Source organism: Callithrix jacchus, chromosome 9, assembly GCF_049354715.1.
Source record: "Callithrix jacchus isolate 240 chromosome 9, calJac240_pri, whole genome shotgun sequence".
Taxonomy (NCBI): domain Eukaryota; kingdom Metazoa; phylum Chordata; class Mammalia; order Primates; family Cebidae; genus Callithrix; species Callithrix jacchus.
The window spans coordinates 69,664,565-69,683,292 of record NC_133510.1 but is presented as its reverse complement, the minus strand read 5'-3'; the positions used below and the strand labels follow the sequence as shown (position 1 = coordinate 69,683,292).

At 48.1% G+C, this 18,728-nt stretch overlaps 1 long non-coding RNA gene across 4 annotated transcripts; it reads left to right on the top strand.

Moving 5' to 3' along the window:
• The first annotated feature begins 1,045 nt into the window (after positions 1-1,045).
• Positions 1,046-16,906, top strand: LOC108593299 (uncharacterized). 4 transcript variants are annotated; one of them, XR_004728867.3, is made up of 7 exons: positions 1,046-9,259; positions 9,377-9,453; positions 10,281-10,334; positions 12,072-12,132; positions 12,432-12,635; positions 12,738-12,943; positions 13,363-16,906. It is a non-coding gene; the product is annotated as an uncharacterized LOC108593299 (long non-coding RNA). The 4 variants fall into 4 exon arrangements; XR_013521906.1 differs by having other exon boundaries at positions 9,377-9,616; XR_004728869.3 differs by lacking the exon at positions 1,046-9,259 and having other exon boundaries at positions 9,375-9,453; positions 12,784-12,943.
• The last annotated feature ends 1,822 nt before the right edge of the window (positions 16,907-18,728 follow it).

Genomic DNA, 18,728 nt, shown 5'->3' with positions numbered 1-18,728 from the left:
TGTCTAACAGCTGCATAGGATAGGGCTTAACAAAGTTATTAGCACACTTATCTTTAACAAGAAAGAAAACTTTAAAAAGGAACTTTTCTACTTCCCACAACATGCAACAAAGAACCATAACATTCTAGAATGTCAGGTACAGCAGAGACAGCTGTTGGACCCCCAATATCCTTCAGACAAAGCCATATAGGATTGATGGTTATCAGCGCTGTGCTTTTGGAGGATTCAGAAGAAGGAGAAGTTATATCTGATCAGGAGATCAAAAAGGGTTGGCGTGGGCGGGGTGCCTTTTCAACTGCATCTTGAAGAAAAGGGTAGAATTCAATAGACGAGACAGTGGTGTTGGGGCCCTGCAGGGGAGCAGAATGGCATACAAATGAAGGCGTGGAGAAAGGAAAACATGAGGCGCCAACTTTGAACTGAATGCTAGGAGGAAGGTGGCCTAGCCCGAGTGAGGTTGGAGGCCGATCCAGGCAAAGCCACTGTCAAAGCCACTGTATTCACAGGGAAGGAGGCCAAGAGGTGGGGTTTGAGGGACCCCTTCCCAGCAGTCTACCCTTGGTCGAGACTGGAACAGACTCAACATTCCATCACTAAACATTCATTTCCTTGGGTAAGCCTCTGGTGGGAGACAAACATCCCCAGAGGAACAACATTAAAGGGGAGGTCTGGGTCAAGGAGGGAGTGGTGGGGAAAAGACACCTGGGAACGGCGGAGAGCCAGGCGGGGCCAGGCGCCGGAGCCCTCTTGCATGACCCCAACTGCACAGGCCATCCATAATGACAGAGCACTGCTCGGCCGTGGGAGGAAGGATGGTCACCGGGAAGGGGTGGGCAGATGTTGGTGCTGTGTCCATGACCTCTGCTTGCCTGGCCAGAGCACCATAGCCCTTCCTGCTGTGTGTGTGCGAGGTGGGCAGGGCCACATCCACACAGCAATGCCATTTTTCAGTGCAGTTTGGCCCGGCAGCAGTGTGGGTCACTCCCCACATGCTTGGGTGGGGACCAGAACTCATTTATAACAACCAGTGTATCCAGCCCAGCCTGAGAGTCATGCAGTGAGCTAGGAGAGCAGAAGCAAGACACCCTCCCCGCCTTCCAGGAGCTCACAGTCTAGAGGGGAAGCAGGTCTTAAGTAAATCCCACACTGGGGTACAGAATCACTCATGGTGAGTGCCTCAAAGCAAAAGAACAAGCTGCCTTCTGTAAGAACAGGGCAGTAATGTAGATGGGAGGAGGGGCGCGTCCAGGCGAGTCCTCCAGGAGCCCTGAATGATGACATGGAGCTGGTGAGAGAATGAGTGTTCTAAAAAGAGGGAACCCGGTGCAAAGGCTGTGAGATGGGGAAGTACCTGGGGCATCAGGCAGATCATGCCAGCCTTATGGACAGGGGAGGGCTTTGGGAAGTTACAGAGTAAGGGAGGTTGAAAGGGTGGGTACCCATTCAGATGGGCAATTTTATTTTATTTATTTTTTGTTTGTTTGTTTGTTTGTTTTTATTTTTGAGAGTCTCACTCTGTCACCCAGACTGGAGCTGGAGTGCAGTGGCACGATCTTGGCTTACAGCAACCTCCACCTCCTGGGTTGAAGCGATTCTTGTGCCTCATCCTCCTGAGTAGCGGGGATTACAGGCATGCACCACCATGTCCGGCTAATTTTTGTATTTTTAGTAGAGACAGGGTTTCACCATATTGCCCAGACTGGTCTCAAACTCCTGACCTTAAGTGATCCTCCCGCCTCAGCCTCCCAAAGTGCTGAGATTGCAGGTGAGAGCCACTGCGCCCAGCCCAGATTGGCCATTTTAGAAGCCCCCTGGCTGCAGGACAGAGAAGAGATTGGAGGAAGCTACCGCCACCAGTGTGGCCATCGGGGAGAGGTGATGGTGGCCTGGGCTGGCGTTGAGCAGTGAAGGTGGAGAAAATTCACAGATTCTGGAGCTGTGTAAGGGGGGATTCTGGTGAAGGGCTGCCTGGTGGTAGAAGGCGAGACAGAGGGAGAGGTTTTTAGCTTGAGTGGACAAGAGGAAGACAGAGGAGGGTCCGGCCCATTCCTGGAGGGCTTCCATTGCTAGTGAGTGGCCCCCGCTCCTTCCCAAACCCCTTTGCTCTTTTGTGACCAGGCCAATAATGATAAGAATCGCTGACATTTGTGAAACACTTAACCTGTGCTAGGCCCCATGCTAAGGATGCTACGTGGATTGTTTTGTTTAATCCTCACCACGGTAGCAGGTCTTCTTTCTCATCTCCATTTTAAAGACAGGAAGCTGAGACTCAGAGAGGTTAAGTAACTTGCCCAAGGTAGGGTAGGGACGAGAACTCATTTATTCAGCAAAGTGTATCCAGCATGGCCTGAGAGCCATGCAGTGAGCTAGGAGAGCAGAAGCAAGCAAGAGGCCCCCTCCCCACCCACTAGGAGCTCACAGTCTAGACGGGGAAGGCCACAGCTGGCAGGTGAAGGGGCCAGCTCCCCAGCCCTGCAGTCAGCCCCCAGAGACCAGCTCTCAGCCACCATGCCGGCCTGCGTCAGGGATGCCAGGTCTCAACCTGCAAATGAGGTCAAATGAGGTCAATAGCAGCTCCTTCACTGAGCCGGGAGGCTCCCTGCACGGTGAGAGGTGACACGTACAGGTACTTACTGAGCGCCACATCCCTTCCCTTTCTCCCCAACCAAAGCTCTGTTTCACAAGCCAGCAGCCTCGTAAATATTTCATCGATGTCTGTGTAGTTGAGGCTGTGAAGCCTGTCCTCTGCGGCACTTGTGACAGCGAGATCTGGGAGATGTCTCAGGGCCTGTTGCAAGTGTTTGATCAGCTGCATTTTCAAACAGACCTTTCCCTGAGCAGCCGATAGTCTCTGGGGTGAGAGAGATTTGCAGAGTTTTTCTGGAGAGAGCCTGGAGCATGAGCATGCCCAGGGGCCCAGTTGGAGCCTTTTGACTGTAGCTGGTTTCAGTCACTCAGTCCACAACACAGAGACAGCCCCTGCTGGGTGGCTGACACTGTTCCAGGCTGCACCCTGGAGATGCTGGAGAAGAGACAGGACAGGTCCAGGTTAAACCCAGTACTGGGCGGGCTGTGCAGTGAGGAAGGGCTGCAGCAGAGGAATGCCATGCAGACTGACGTCCCACAAACTCTGGGGAGTTGGCATTTTAACTGGTTGTTAAAGACCAGATAAGACTTTAAAAAATGTATATTAAGCAAATTACTTTTCCAATTATATGTGTAGTCAATACATGTTCATAAAGCAAATTACTTTTCCAATTATATATGTAGTCAATATATGTTCATAATTTAAGAAAATTTAAAGAAGGCCGGGCACGGTGGCTCACACCTGTAATCCCAGCACTTGGGAGGCCAAGGCAGGCTGATCATGAGGTCAGGAGTTCAAGACAAGCCAGGACAACATGATGAAACCCTGTCTCCACTAAAAGTGCAAAAATTAGCTGGGCATGGTGGCAGGTACCTGTAATTCCAGCTACTCAGGAGGCTGAGGCAGGAGAATTGCTTGAACATAGAAGGCGAATGTTGTAGTGAGCTGAGATCATGGCATTGCACTCCAGCCTGGGAAACAGAGCAAGACTCCATCTCAAAAAAAAAAAAAAAAAAAAAATTAAAGAAAATGTAGAAAAGTAAAAAGAAGAGGGACTGGGAAGAGTGGCTTAAGCCTGTAATCTCAGCACTTAGGAGGCTGTGACAGGAGGATCACTGGAGCCCAGGAGTTTGAGACCAGCCTAGGCAACACGGATAAACCCCTGTCTCTACAAAAATAAATAAATAAATAAACATTTAGCTGGGCATGATGGCACATGCCTGTAGTCCTAGTTACTCAGGAGGCTAAGGTGGGAGGATTGCTTGAGTCCAGGAGGTCGAAGCTGCAATGAGCTATGATTTCACCACTGCACTCCAGCCTAAGTGACAGAGGGAGATTCTTTCTCAAAAAAGAAAAGAAAGAAGAAAGGAGGAGGGAAGGAAGGAAGTAGAAGAAAGGAAGGAAGGAAAAGAAGGAAGGAAGGAAGGAAGGAAGGCAGGAAGGAAGAAAAAGTAAAAAGGAAATAGTTACCTAGTCCCAAAACCTAGAGAAAAGCATGGCTAAAACATAGGTGTGTTTTCTTCTGGTCTCTTCTCTGTGATAACTGCTTTCTTTGCCGAATTTTGTAGCTTAAGCATTTTAAGGATGACGTTTCAGCAAATGCAGTGGAAGGAGTGGGTGGAAAGGCCTTCAGAATGGAGGAGATGGCAGAGCAGGGGCGTGGCGTCTGCAGGCTCTTTTCTTGCCCAAATCAGAGGAGCCCACAGGCAGGTAGGACCCTTGAGCTTCCCAGATGCACCCCTGCTCAGCTCTCTGATTGGTTAATGGACCACACCCTTGGTCCAGCCTCAGCCCATTTTCCTCCTTGGCACCACAGGCTGGAGTTCTGGGCAGGGACACAAGGCTGCAGCCTCCCTTCTTCCTGGCAAAGTCTTCCAGGGAGGTGGAGCCTGTTTCTTGGATAATGGAGTTGTGTTTTCACCTCCAAAACTAAGTAAAGAGGACCAGATCCCAGGATTGATCATCTAGCTCTGTTCTGTCCAACATGGTAGCCACTAGCCACGTGTAGTTAGTGAGTACTTAATATTCAGCTAGCCCAAGTTGAGATGTGCTATCAGTGTGAAATGCACCCTGGATTTCAAAGATAGTATGAAAAGCAGATACAAAATAGTTATCGTATTTTATATTGATTACAAGTTGAAGTGATCACATTTTAGGTATATCGGGTTAAATAAAATGTTATTAAAATTAACTTTACTTGTTCTTTATATATTTTTTTCATGTGGCTATTACATTTATTTATTTATGGAGATGGTCTTGCTCTGTCACCCAGGCTGGAGTGCAGTGGCATGGTCACAGCTCACTGCAGCCTTGACCTCTCTGGCTTCGGTGATCCTCCTACCCCAGTCCCCTGAGTAGTTGGGACTGCAGGCACATGCCACCATGTCTAGTAAATTTTTTTTTTTTTTTTGTAGAGGCAGGATCTCTCCATGTTGCCCAGGCTGGTCTTGAACTTCTGGGCTCAAGTGATCTGCCCACCTTGGCCTCCCAGACAGAGTGCTGGGACTACAGGCCTGAGTCACCACACCCGGCCTAAAACAATTTAAATTATGTGTGTAACTCGCACGTATGTCTCACGTTATATTTTTTCTGTTGAACTGAGCTCATCTAGATGGAACCATTCCCCACTCTCTGAAAGGCAAACCTACCGGGAGATCCAGCTGGGGAGGGATTATGACATGTGGGAGAAGGATCAATCCAGACCAGGCTGGAGACAGAGAGGGATGTGAGGGGGCTGCACAACTCAGCCTGACCAGGCTCCTGGGAAGAGGGGACCATGGAGCAGGCATTTGCTCCTTCATCCTCAATAGACTGTGAGCAACCTGAGAGAAATGAGACAGTGCTTTATTCACCACCACACCGTCAGGGCCTAGCGCGGTGCCTGCCATAGAGCCAGTGCTTGAGAACATGGCCTGAGTTAATGAGTGAGTGAGGGATAGGATGCGGGAGAATCCAGACAGCAAAGAACTGTGCTGAGATGGTGCCAGGCCTGCCTGGATGCCTCCAGAGGGCAGGGTGTTCGGAGATTTTAATCCTTAAATCCTTTAGACTATAATCTCCCAGAGAGCAGGGTGGCCACAGTCTACACCACATATGCATTTCCCAGTAGCTGGAGACAGCTGGAGACAGCTGAGAACAGGCATTAAGGAAGGCTGGGGGCATCACATCCAGCCTCCTGCCCCTCTGTGCCCCTTCAAACGAACAGATTCTTTTCTCTCCCACAGTCGGCCTCAGAGCTCCAGCCCGCTCCTTCCCCAAATGCGCGCGCGCACACACACATATACACACACACACACACCCCTGGGAGAAAGCTCTGTGGGTCTCTCTACACTCAGGCTAGGATGGTAAAGGGCTCCCGGGCAGCCAGGGGAAGGAGATAAACATGCAGCTGCCTCCACCCGCATGGTTCTGCCTGCACTTCAAGCTGGGGCCCCACCCTTGCCTAAGTCATGGGTCAGCAACTCTCAGGAGCACCTTCCTCACATACGTTGACTCAAGGCAAGGTACCACAGGCAAGTTCTTACAGCCCTCCCCCTTAGCAAGCCTCTTCTGGCCCAGCAGTGGGCAAGGTAGGGGTGTGGCAGGATGGGGAGGACCTGTGAATACAGAAAAGATGCCACAGGGGCTCATGCAGACGCACTGTTAGCTCTGCACACCGAGAGGCAGCCTATTGTACAACATGAGCACAGGGCTCTGGAGTTCCTCCACCTGCTGTTTGTGACCCTGGGCAAGTTAACCAACTTCTTTTTTTCTTTTTTTAAGAGATGGGGTCTTGCTCTGTTGCCCAGGCTGGAGTGCAGTGGCACGATCATGGCTCACTGCAGCCTTGACCTACTGGGCTCAAACCATCCTCCTGCGTCAGATTTCCAAGTAGCTGGGACCACAGTATGCACAATTACACCTGTCTAGTTATTTTAAAAAATTGTTTTTGTAAAGATAGGGTCTCCCTATGTGAGCCAGGCTGGTCTCAAACTTCCGGGCTCAAGGGATCTTCCTGCCTGGGCCTCCCAAAGTGCTAGGATTACAGGTGTTAGCCACCACACCCAACCCACCACTAACTTCTTTAGACCTTGGTTTCCTCCACAATGGGCACAATTCAAATCCCCTGCCCATAGTGGGGTTCAGAAATCGACTGAAAACAAATCAAGTTCTTGGAAGAGTGCCTGGCACCTAGTGAGCGCTGGGCGTTGGTGATCGCCATGAGACACTTTCCCTTTGCAGTTGGGGAAATGAGCCTTGAAGACGATCAATTCCTAGAAGCAGTTATAAAGGCAGAACGCTGGGCCAGGAGCAGTGGCTCATGCCTGTAATTCCAGCACTTTGGGATGCCAAGGTGGGAGATCATGAGATCAGGAGTTTGAGACAAACATGGTGAAAGCCCGTCTCTACTAAAAACACAAAAATTAGCTGGGCGTGGTAGAGTGCACCTGTAATCCCAGCTACTCGGGAGGCTGAGGCAGGAGAATCGCTTGAACCCGGGAGGCGGAGACTGCACTGAGCCAGCCAAGATGGCGCCACTGTACTCTAGCCTGGGCGACAGAGTAAGACTCCATCTCAAAAAAAAAAAAAAAAAGAGGTTTTACATCATTCAGACTTTTATTTCACTTTTTAATATGGAAAATTTCCAACATATGCAAAAGTGGAGAGGGTAATATATTCATCTCATGTGCTCATCACCCCACTTCAATGATTACCAACTCACAGCCAATTGAGTTTCATCTCTAGCCCAGCCATACACCCTGGGTTCTTTTGAAGCAAATCTCAGATATTGAAGCATTTCATCTGTAACTATTTCAGATGTGTCTCTAAGAGAAGAGGACTTTAACAAATGGCTTCACTGTTATTATTACACTTAAAAAAGAACAATAATTTAATATTAAATACTTAGTAACTGTTTTGATTCTCCAGTTTTCTCGTTTATACAATTGTTTAAATTCGAGTCCAGATAAAGTCCATATACTGTATTGCAAATGGTTAATGTTTCTTAAGTCTCTTTCTCTCTTTTTTTTTTTTCCTTTTCATGTCTGGCTAAATTTTTTAATTTTTTGTAGAGACGAGGTCTCACTATGTTGCCCAGGCTAGTCTCAAACTCCTGGCCTCAATCGACCCTCCCACCCCAACCTCCCAAAGCACTGGGATTACAGTCATGAGTCACCATACCTTAAGTCTCTTTTATTTATTTATGTTTGAGACAGGAGGATCTCTGTCACCCAGGCTGGACTGCAGTGGTGTGATCTCGGCTCACTGCAACCTCTCTGCCTCCTGGGTTCAAGCAATTCTCGTGCCTCTGCCTCCCAAGTAGCTGGGATCACAGATGTACACCACCACACCCAGCTAATTTTTGTATTTTTGGGAGAGACAGGGTTTTGCCATGTCTGCCAGGCTGGCCTCAAACTCCTGACATCCTGTGATCCACCTGCCTCAGGCTCCCAAACAGCTGGGATCACAGGCATGAGCCACTGCGCCCAGCCTTAAGCATCTTTTAAATTATACGTCCCCATTTTTCTCTTTTCCCTCCTTACACTTTATTTGTTGAGGAAATTTGTAGAATTTCCCACAGTCTGGAGTTTGATTGCATTCCTAGATCTAGAGGCTTGAAAACCCTACTGCTTTCAAAATAATGAGCGAGTTCCCTAGCATCTCTGAAAATGATCATTAATTTTTATCACGAACTCATGGATTTACATATATTTGAAATATTTCAACCCATTGCCATTATAGTTAGGGTATTTTTTTTTCCTTGAGACAGAGTCTTGCTCTGGTGCCAGGCTGGAGTACAGTGGCGTGATCCCGGCTCACTGCAACCTTTGCCTCCTGGGTTCAAGCGATTCTCCTGCCTCAGCCTCCTGAGCAGCTGGGATTACAGGTTAGAACCACCATAACCAGCTAATTTTTTGCATTTTTAGTAAAGACAGGGGTTTCACCATGTTGGCCAGGTTGGTCTCAAACTCCTGACTTTGTGATCCATCTGCCTCAGCCTCCCAAAGTGCTGGGATTGCAGGGGTGAGCCACTGCGCCTGGCCAGTTAGGGTATTTTTTAAAAATTGTTTTTCTAGGCCAGGCTCAGGGCTCACGCCTGTAATCCCTGCACTTTGGGAGGCCGAGGTGGGTGGATTGCCTGAGGTCAGGAGATGGAGACCAGCCTGACCAACATGGTAAAACCCTGTCTCTACTAAAAATACAAAAATTAGCCAGGCATGGCAGCATGCATCTGTCATCCCAGCTACTCGGGGGGCTGAGGCAGGAGAATCACTTGAACCAGTGAGGTGGAGGTTGCAGTGAGCCAAGATTGCACCACTGCACTCCAGCCTGGGTGACAGAGTGAGACTCTGTTTAAAAAAAAAAAAAATTGTTTTTCCAGCTTAAATTTGGGGAGTGAGGGCGATTACAAGGAACATAAAAATTAAGAGAACTCTGTCTGGCTTTGGAGGCAAACAGCCCATGGGTGGAATCCCGGCTCCACCACTTACAAGCTGAAGAACTTTGGTCAAGTTACTTCTCTTTCCTTCTATTTCCCCATCCCCGGAATAGGGAAATGATTAATAATAACTTACATTTCCTGAGTGCTTACTATCTTCCAGGCATTGTGCTCACTATCTTAAAGACTTGATGACACTTTAATCCTCCTATCAGCTCAGTGAAGCAGGAATCATTATTGTCTTCACTTTAGAGGTGAGGAAGAAACTGAGGCACGGGGTTGAACAATCTGTTTAAAGTTACACACCTAGAAAGAGGCGTGGCAGGGACCTGAACCAGTATAGCCTGACTCCACAGCCCTCTGTCCTCTAGAGGTTGATGTAGAGAAGAGAGAGAGTGATGGTGATGTCTCCTGCAGGCCTTGACAGATGGGAAGATCAAACCAGAAGGTGAGCAGGGCCATCCCTACCACTTCCCCTCAGGGCTGGAGCACAGTCAAGCCTGGTACATGGCAGGAGCAACCCCTATTGCAGCTGTAGTCTCTCCCCTTCCCCAGACTGCCCCAACCCCTGTTGTGACCCAGACCCTTGCCTAAGAACACAGCTGTTCTCGGTGAGTTCTGTTTCCATTGCCATTATAGTTCTCTACAATAATCATTAATCAGAAAGGGCTGGTTGATGCTGGGAGGCCAAGGTGGGAGGATTGCTTGAGGCCAGGAGTCCAGTCTGGGCAACATAGTGAGACCGCTCACCCCAACCCCTGCCTCTACAAAAAAAATTAAATAAATATAATTAGCTGGGCATGGTGGCACGTGCCTATGGTCCCAGCTACTCAGGAGGCTGAGGCAGGAAGACCGCTGGAACCCAGGAGGTCAGGGCTGCAGTTCCAGCCTGAGTTGACAGAGCAAAATCCTGTCGTAGCAGGTGGTGGCCGTGCTGGTGAGGGCAAGGTACAGGGAAAGTGGGGGGGGGGGGAAGAAGGAAGGGAGGGAAGGAGGGAGGGAGGGAAAGAGAGAGAGAAAGGCTGACTACAGGAAAGCTCCCCATGCCTGTGTTTCCCCAGAGTCAGCTGGCCTGGGTGGTCCTTGGGTCATCTTAGAGGGCAGAGATCCTGAGTGCAGCTGGGCAGAGTGAGGTATTGCTAGGGACACTGAGGGCAGCACTAACAGCCATCATTTACACCTCGTGTGTGCCAGGAAGGGACCAGATCCCACATGATCTCAGTTCATCCTTACAACACCCCTGAGGATGGTCTTGTTATCTTCTCCATTTTGCAGATAAGGAAACTGAGGCTGAGAGGGTAGAGAACTTTGCCTGCAGTCACTCAGCAGGTAGGTGGTGGAGCCAGGGGTGTAACCCAGGCCGAGGGACTCCACACCAGATACAGACAGACCAGGAAGCAGCATGTTGCAGAGGCTGGTGATGCTGTGATTCTCAGGGTAGCAAAGGGAGGGGACATTCCTAGCAGAGGGAACGGTTTGTGTAAAGGTGTGGAGATGTGAAACGGTGTGGCCTGCTCAGGTGTGACTAACTGTGGCCAGAGTGAAGGGTGTGTAGAGAGGAGTGGCAGCAGATGAGGCAAGGGGTTGGGGACTGGGGCCAAGGTGGAAGAACTTCGGATTCCAGGCCCAGGAAATGAACTTTGTCCTTGGGTGGGGGTGCCATGGGATGCATTGAGCAAGAGTGCAGCCTTGGGTTTCTTTGGTGACCCTCCAGCAATACCTCAGCAGGTGAGAGCCTCGTGTCCGCCCTGGGTGCCAGCCACATTTTACAAGATGGGAAACAAAATGGTTATGAGACTGGCTCAGACCACACAACAATAGACAAGCCCGTTCTCTCGCTGTCACGGGCTGTTGCTCTGAAACTCAGGTCGTAGTGAGAGAGGCAGGGGTGTCCTTCCATTCCTCACTTCTCTAGCCCTGTGCCTGCTCAGCCTCACCGGAGAACATGAGATGAAGATGAACTGGACCAAGGTCCCCGCCTATCTGCTCACCAACAATAAGACAGAAAACAATAGAAGCAAACATTCACAGAGCTCCAGCTATGTGCTAGGCACCAGGCTGGGAGAAAACTAGACAGAGAACAGTAGTGTGAGGTAGGCACTACTCTCTGATGATGATGGACTGAGGGTCCCCCAGACTGGCCTAGGAGGTGCTGTTCGATCCACCTGAAGAGCTGGAATGGGCTCCAATTCCTATTGGGACAGGTGCAGAGTCAGGATACTCGGGGCAGTGCTGAATGGGTCTTAGAACCCTAGCGTGTAGGAGCAGCATTCCACGGCTCAGAGAACTGGGGATAGCTGGCTCAGCCCCCAGCTACACAGTGACCTTGGACAAAGCAGGCCCCTGGGAGCCTCGGCAAGCCATTTGCTAAGCGGGGAGACTACATCAGAGAAGGGGTTTTTAACAGCTGAAGCCTTGGGGAGCTCATCAAGCTGACTCGGGAGGCCTGGGGTAGGGACTCTGGCTGGGCTGTTTTAACATAACATGTTCCACCAGAAACTGGGATAGCACACCTGGTTAGAAGCAACTAGATGGTCAAGGTCCTTCCAGATTCAGTTCAACAAATTCAACACAACACACGTTTACTGAGCACCCACCATGCCAGGGGCCATTCTGCAGAGTCAGGATACATCAGTGAGCAAAAATAACAAATAAATACGTTCTAGAAGTTAGAGATGCTGTGGACAGGGGAAAGTGTGCTAGATGAGGTGGTGAGGAGGGCAGGGATGGGGCAGTTCTAGGACTCAGCAGGATGGGCGGGTCTGGTTTCGTTGAGAAGGGGACTGGCAAGAGCAGGGAGCCAACTGAGTGACATCTGAGGGAAGAGCGTTCCAAGCATTCAATAGCAAGAGCAAAGGCCTGGAAGGGGAGCATGCCGGCAAGGTGGCCGTGTGGCTCTTATGAAGTGGCCAAGGGCTGGGGTGGGGTGAGGGGCAGGGACCCGCCATGGAATGCTGTTCCTACGTGCTAATGTTCTAAGAAGCATTCAGCACTGCCCTGAGTATCTTGACTGTGAACCTGTCCCTGCCCTGACCCCTTCCCCAATCCAATCAACTTTAATTTTAGGGACCCACCCATCACAGCAAATGCCAGCACTGCTGATGCCCAAACAATGTTATCTGCGTAGGTATGTGTTTTGTACTTTACCACCTTAATCCTGTCTTCAGCCTCTCCTCTTCTGTCCCACCCAAGTATTTGCCCTTCTCTTCTTGACTCCGTCCAGCGGCCCTCGGTGACCCGAAGGAAGACCAGGGCCATGGAAAGTATGTAACCAGCGTCATTCATGCCCCTGGTCTCAAAGAAGCAGTGGCTTAGTAAAGAGGGGACCCCTGTCAATAACTCCCTGTAACTACTGGGCACCCACTGGGAGCTCCTCAGTGGAATTATGATGTGAATAAGACTGACTTTGCCTGCTGGGGCTCCCAGCCTATAGTCTGCAGGTGAGAGGAGTGGAGCTGGATGAGGAGGGAGACAAACGCATACACAGAAGATTCAGACACACCTGCAATGTCTTGTTAGAAATTCTCCAGCATTGGCATGGTAGAGAGGACGGAGAAGTATTTGACCGCCTCCCCCTAGGATTGCAGAGTTCGGCTGGCCACCGTCCACCAGCCAGCAGACTCTGTGCACGTAAGTTAATCTCTCCTCACAGGCTTTGAAAAGCACCCAGCTTAGTACATGTTTGTTAAATGAATGCACTTCGGTTTGTGTGTGTGTGTGTGTTAAATGCAGGTAATAATGATGATATTGCTGACTAAGGGCTCCTGTCCACTCCCAGTGAGCCCCGCCCCAGCCCTCCTCAGCAGTGACTGCACGCCCCCTTGCCACAGCATCATGTGCCACCTGTTCAAAGGAGGAACGTACCAGCTTGCGGATGTGACCTTGACTGCAAAGAGGGTCGTGCAGCTGATGTAATGGTCTCTTAAGTGTTCACAAATGTAAGTTGTTACTAATATAAGCGGTGAGTGACCAGTGGGGTGCCATCTCCAGCAAATAAAAATACAGGACACACAATTACATTTGAATTTCAGATAAGAGTGTCTTAGTGCAAGTGTGCCCTGTGCAGTATTTGGGACACACTCACACTGAAACATCATTCAATATTTATCTGAAATTCAAATGTAACCATGTGTCCTAGATTTTATCCAGCAACCTTATTGATGGCGGCTTATTGACTGGCTGGGAATGGCAGGTGTAGGCCAGGAAATGGGTCTGTGACGGCTGTCTAGAACTGAATTGAACATGAGGATGAGTCAGTGTCAAGACTCCCAGTGGGGCTGTCGGATCATTACTTCGTGACAGTCTTAAGCCTTTATTTGTTTGTGAATCTCTCAGACTCAGGCCTTGTTCCCTCCAGGTCTGAACACCCTGTGCTACCAGGACCTGCTTGGATGCTGCTCTCAGTGAGCTCCTGGGCTCATTGAAGATGGACCTAGCAGTAGTATGTATACCACTTATAGTGTGCCCACTGTGGGCCAGGCGCCATGCCGAGTGCTCTATTTGTGTGAGCTAATGAATCTGCATGGGTGGGATTCGAATGCAGGGTGGTCTGACCCCAAGGCCAATATCTCTTTCTATTGCACCATGCTATGGCCTTATCAAAGACCAAGCATCTAGGACAGAGAGAGAGGGAGCAGGAGTGGACATGGGGTATTCTGAAGTGGCCTCCTGCTGTGTCCCAGCCCCTGTGTCAGGATTCATTGAGTTGTCACAAAAATCCTGAGAAATTCATTCTTGAGGATGCTCTGGAAGTTAAATACCTTGCCAAGGTCACACAGATTAAGTGGTGGAGCAAGCTCTGTCTTTGAACCCAGCTCTGTCTCACCTCAAAGCTTAAGTAATTTTGCCCCCCTTCGTGTGTTTGCATCAGGGGGTGAGGTGATGTGTGCGTGTGTGTGTGTGTGTGTGTGTGTGCATGCATGTGTGTATTCCTACAGTCAGGCCCCACCTTCAGAGCAGTGCCTCCCTGTCCTACTCAGCCCTTCTTCTCTTGGGATAGGTCTAGGGCCTTGAAGGTGGTTAGACTCTAGTGGCGCTGGCACAGGCTGGCTTTCTCAGGGCCTGTGTTGTCTGCCTGCTGTCCCTCAACCAGTAGCTTCTCTTGAGTCTTGCCCTCCCCTGCTGGGGCTAAGGTCTGGTTGGTTCCCAGGCCCCTGGGCCTTGGACAGGAGAGCGGTGGGAGAGGGCAGGACCAGCAAAGAAGAGACTGACAAATACCACGGATGCCTTCATTTTCAGTTCCTGCCCACTCAGTCCTGCACACTTGCTTTCTGCAATCTCTAGAATCAAACAGTATTCAAACTTGAAGAGGCCTTAGAAAACAACTAGTCTCTCCTCATTTTAGAGAGAGAGACGGAGGCTCAGAAAGCAGAAATGACTTGTTGAGATCACTCATGAAGCTGATGGTACAGAGAGTTAGAGCCTCTGCTCCCTGCTCTACCTCTTTCCCCTACTCCACATTCATGCTTGCCTCATCCAGTGGGCCAGCATCTATCCTGACACTTTACAGCCAAAAGGAACTTAAGCTAGGGAAAGGGCTGCAGAACTTTAGCGAAAGATTCAAAACTGTCCATTCAACTCAGTGGAGAAAACAGAATATTCAATCAATGGTGTTGGGATGCCTGGATTATTGTTGGAAGGGGATCGCAAAAATGGAAACAAAACAAATTTCATTTGGATCAAAGGTTTAAGTGTAATAAAACTGTGTAAGTTCTATGAGGCAGTATGGGTAAACTGATTTATATTTTGTAATGGGAAAGCCTTTCTTTTTTTCCAACTTTTATTTTAGACTTAAGGGGTATATGTGTAGGTTTGTTATGAGGTATATTACAGGATTCTGCATTTTGGGGTACCATCAAACCCATCACCCACATAGCATACTGGGAATGCTTTTCTAATCAAGATGGAAAACCCAGAGTCATACAGGAAAAGACTGATACATTCAACCACACTGAAAAAGTTTTTAACTTCGGTATGGAAAATTACCATTAAAATGTTTTCCCGGTAACTGAGAAAAATATAACAAAGGGTATTTCCACAATTTACAAAGAAACTCATACTAATGAATAAGAAAAAAACAATGATTTTAATTGCTAATACTTGATGATCATTTACTATGTGCTAGACACTATTTTAAGTACATGGATTATTTCATTTAATTCTCAGAGTAAGTAACCCTATAAGGTAGGTGCTATTATACCATCTCCATTATCCAGATGAAGACATTGAAGCAGTTTTTTTAAAAATAGCTGCTGGGCACAGTGGCTGACACCTGTAGTCCCAGCACTTTGGGAGGCCGAGGCAGATGGATCACTTGAGGCCAGGAGTTCGAGACTAGCCTGGCAAACATGGTAAACTTCATCCTTAATAAAAATACACAAAAAAAGCTGGGTGTGGTGGTGGGCGCCTGTAATCCCAGCTACTTGAGAGGCTGAGGGAGGCAGGAGAATTGCTTGAACACAGGAGGCGTAGGTTGCAGTGAGCCAAGATTGCAATTAAAAGTCAAAGAATATATATCGGGTTGGTGCAAAAGTAATTGCAGCTTTTGCCAATACAAGTAGTTTGCAGAAAGAGAAATATATATGGCCCATAAACATATAGGAAGATGTTTAATACCAATCATAATTCAAGAAATGCAAAATACAATTAAAATTAAACATCACTTTTCACCGTTCTGCTTGGCAAAAATGAAAACATTTGTCAATACTCAGGGATGGTGATGGTATGAGAGAAACTACTTATACACCCGATTCTCTGTGGATTCTGAGTTCTATCCTAGTAACAGTTCACATCACCAAAAAACTACACATTTAGGGCCAGGCATGGTGGCTCACGCCTACAATCCCAGCAATTTGGGAGGCTGAGGTGGGTGGATCACTTGAGGTCAGGAATTCAAGACCAGCCTGGCTAACACCGTGAAACCCGTCTCTACTAAATATACAAAAAATTAGCCAGGCATGGTGGCACATAGCTGTAGTCCCAGCTACTTAAGAAGCTGAATTGTTTGAACCCAGGAGGCAGAGGTTGCAGTGAGTGCGATCGCACCACTGCACTCCAGCCTGGGCAACAGATCGAGACTCCGTCTCAAAACAAAACAAACAAACAAGCAAAAAACTATACATTAGAATCACTTAGCTTAGCTGCCCAGGAAAAATACCTTCTGCCAACTTCCATTTTAATGTTATATGCTTGGCATCTGTTGATGGTTGGCAGAAGAAATGACCACAAGAAAACCTGCATTATTTTTTTTTGTCCTGGAAAAACCACCACTAACAGCATTGTAATCTACATGACATATATAAGGAAGGGCACACACAGTAAATTATCTTCAGTATTTACTACTAGGAAAGATTTACTCTCTCCTGAAGACCTGATGTTTTATTTTGCTACATGATGGTAATCATATAAACCCTTTGTTTCTCTTTTCTCCTTGGCTGCCAAGAAGCTCAAAAATCACATCTGACGATCCACTGTAGTAACAACATAGCTAGGGCAGTTGTCATCCAACTTCTCAACCCAACCTGACCTCATATTTGCTTTTTTCTTTTGTCTCCTCCCCGCTTCCATTGGTTTATCTTCTTCTACTTACTGTTTAGTTTTCTAATTCTAATTTAACAAAACTATAAATGTGTGTTTTTGGAAACTATTTCAAAATCTTTTGGAAGTAGATAGTGTATGTTAGAAATAGTCAAACTCCCTTATAGATGAGAAAACTCAAGTTCTCTAGAAATTAAATGACTTATTCCAGTCTGTTAATCAGTTCATATCTGTGTGCACACGTGACTCTCACTTTATTGTAAGTGTCTTAGAATTATATTTATCCACCAGAGAGACGCTTTGAGCCAGGTACACGGTAAATGGTCAATGCATATATATTGTTGAAAAAATTGTAAGTGCTGTGAGGAAAGGGACACTTTTGCAGGGAATAAGGTCTGCGCGTAGTAGGTGCTCATGATAACTGAATTTACAAGGTATAGCCTCAGCCTCTGGCCTCACCCCACCACACCCTAGCATCTCCACCACCCAGGACTCTCAGGGCTGGGCCTCATGCAACTCATCTGCCCTACACACGCGCTCTGCCTTTGTCTCTACCTTTCCACCTTGGCCCCTTTTGCCTTGTCCAGTGAGTTTCCAAATATTTCTGAGTTTCACCCAGGTGAAGACTGGCGCCTACATCCTTGAAGTATCCTGCCATGAGATGCCTGCAGGATAGACAGTGGCATCACCTTTCCAACCATGTGCAGACCCAGTGTGGGCTGCTTATTAGAGGAAAGTGGAGAGGAAGAGGAGGAAAAGGAGGACCCATGGCCATGGCGCTCTCTATCCTTGTAACCCTCAACTGATGTGTGTCTTATACTCCTGTTGGGCAGAAGGGACAGCAGAGGTTGACAGGTCACTCTTCCTTCACTTTTCCATCCTTCCTTCTGTGCTGGGAGAGAAAAGAATACAACATAGACAGGGAGGTCAAGCTTGACCACGTGGATAAGGTGCAAGGGACCGGGCTTCCTCTGCCACATCTCCTTCTGCAAAGGCAACCCTACGCTGCCTTCCCATTGGCTGCCACCCTGCATCATCTACCCATGGCTGTCTACCTTGCTCTTTGCCTAAGCAGCCCCTAGAAAGAGAGCTGAGGTCTGGGAAAAGCCTTCCGACAGGCTTACCTGGGCAGGGGAGCTGGGGTGGGCGGGGAGGGGGTGTAGATGGTGGGAGGGAGAAGGACCAGATTTCCTGGCCTGACAAGCAGCCTGTGTTGAGAAACCATAACTGGGTAAGTCGAGCTTCGTTGGCTGCACCTGCCAAGCCATGGGATGCCTCAGGCCTGGAGCACCCCGGAGCTGGTCACAACCCGAGAACTCAGCCTCCTGGGAGGAGCTGGGTCAGCCACCCTGAAGGACAATCCTACCCAAGTGACAAGCTTTGCTCTTCCTCCTCACCCAGGACTTCACATTCACCCTTGAAATCCATGTGGGTATGCTGTGGGATGGGAGGCATGGTCCCAGTGTGGTTTCCCTGTCCCAGCCTCTGCGTATGCCAAATGTTTGCCTTACACTGCACGATTCAAGAGGTTCCATGTATACAGATGGGAATTCCAGAGCTGCAGAAAAGGCAGCAAGCACTATGATTCAAGCTAATCGGTGTGGATTTACACCTTCCTTTGTCTGTCTTAGTGGCCAAACTACCAGCTAGAGTAAGAAATGGTTGATGCAGGACCTAAACATTCTGGAAACTCTTGCCCACTTCTGCAAGAAATGACCCAATCCATAGTACTAGGCACACCTTAACTTTCACAGGACCCAGGCAAGTTGTCATACCATGTGTCTAAATATTGAAAAATTATCCATTGGAATAATAAATTGTTCAATAAAATATGTCCTGCCTGTCTACTTTGACAATATACTTTCATAATGACAAAACTTAAAAATGTATAAAGCTATGGTTTTTATATAGCCAAAAATTGACGAAACATCAGAATTTAAAACACTAAATTTAGTTATTATTGCACATGATGGGTGGGCCATGTTTGGTTGAGTAATAAGTATATACATACTTCATAAATTTTTACATGTTTTTTCAGCAAAAACTATTTTTCTTGCTTTGCCACAGCAAAGCCACCAATTACCCAGTTGTAATTGCAATTTTGTATAATTTGTTTTCTGTTGACAGTCATACCTAATTAGACAACTTTCTTGAGTCATTATAGTTCTTAGTTTTTAAAAATCAATT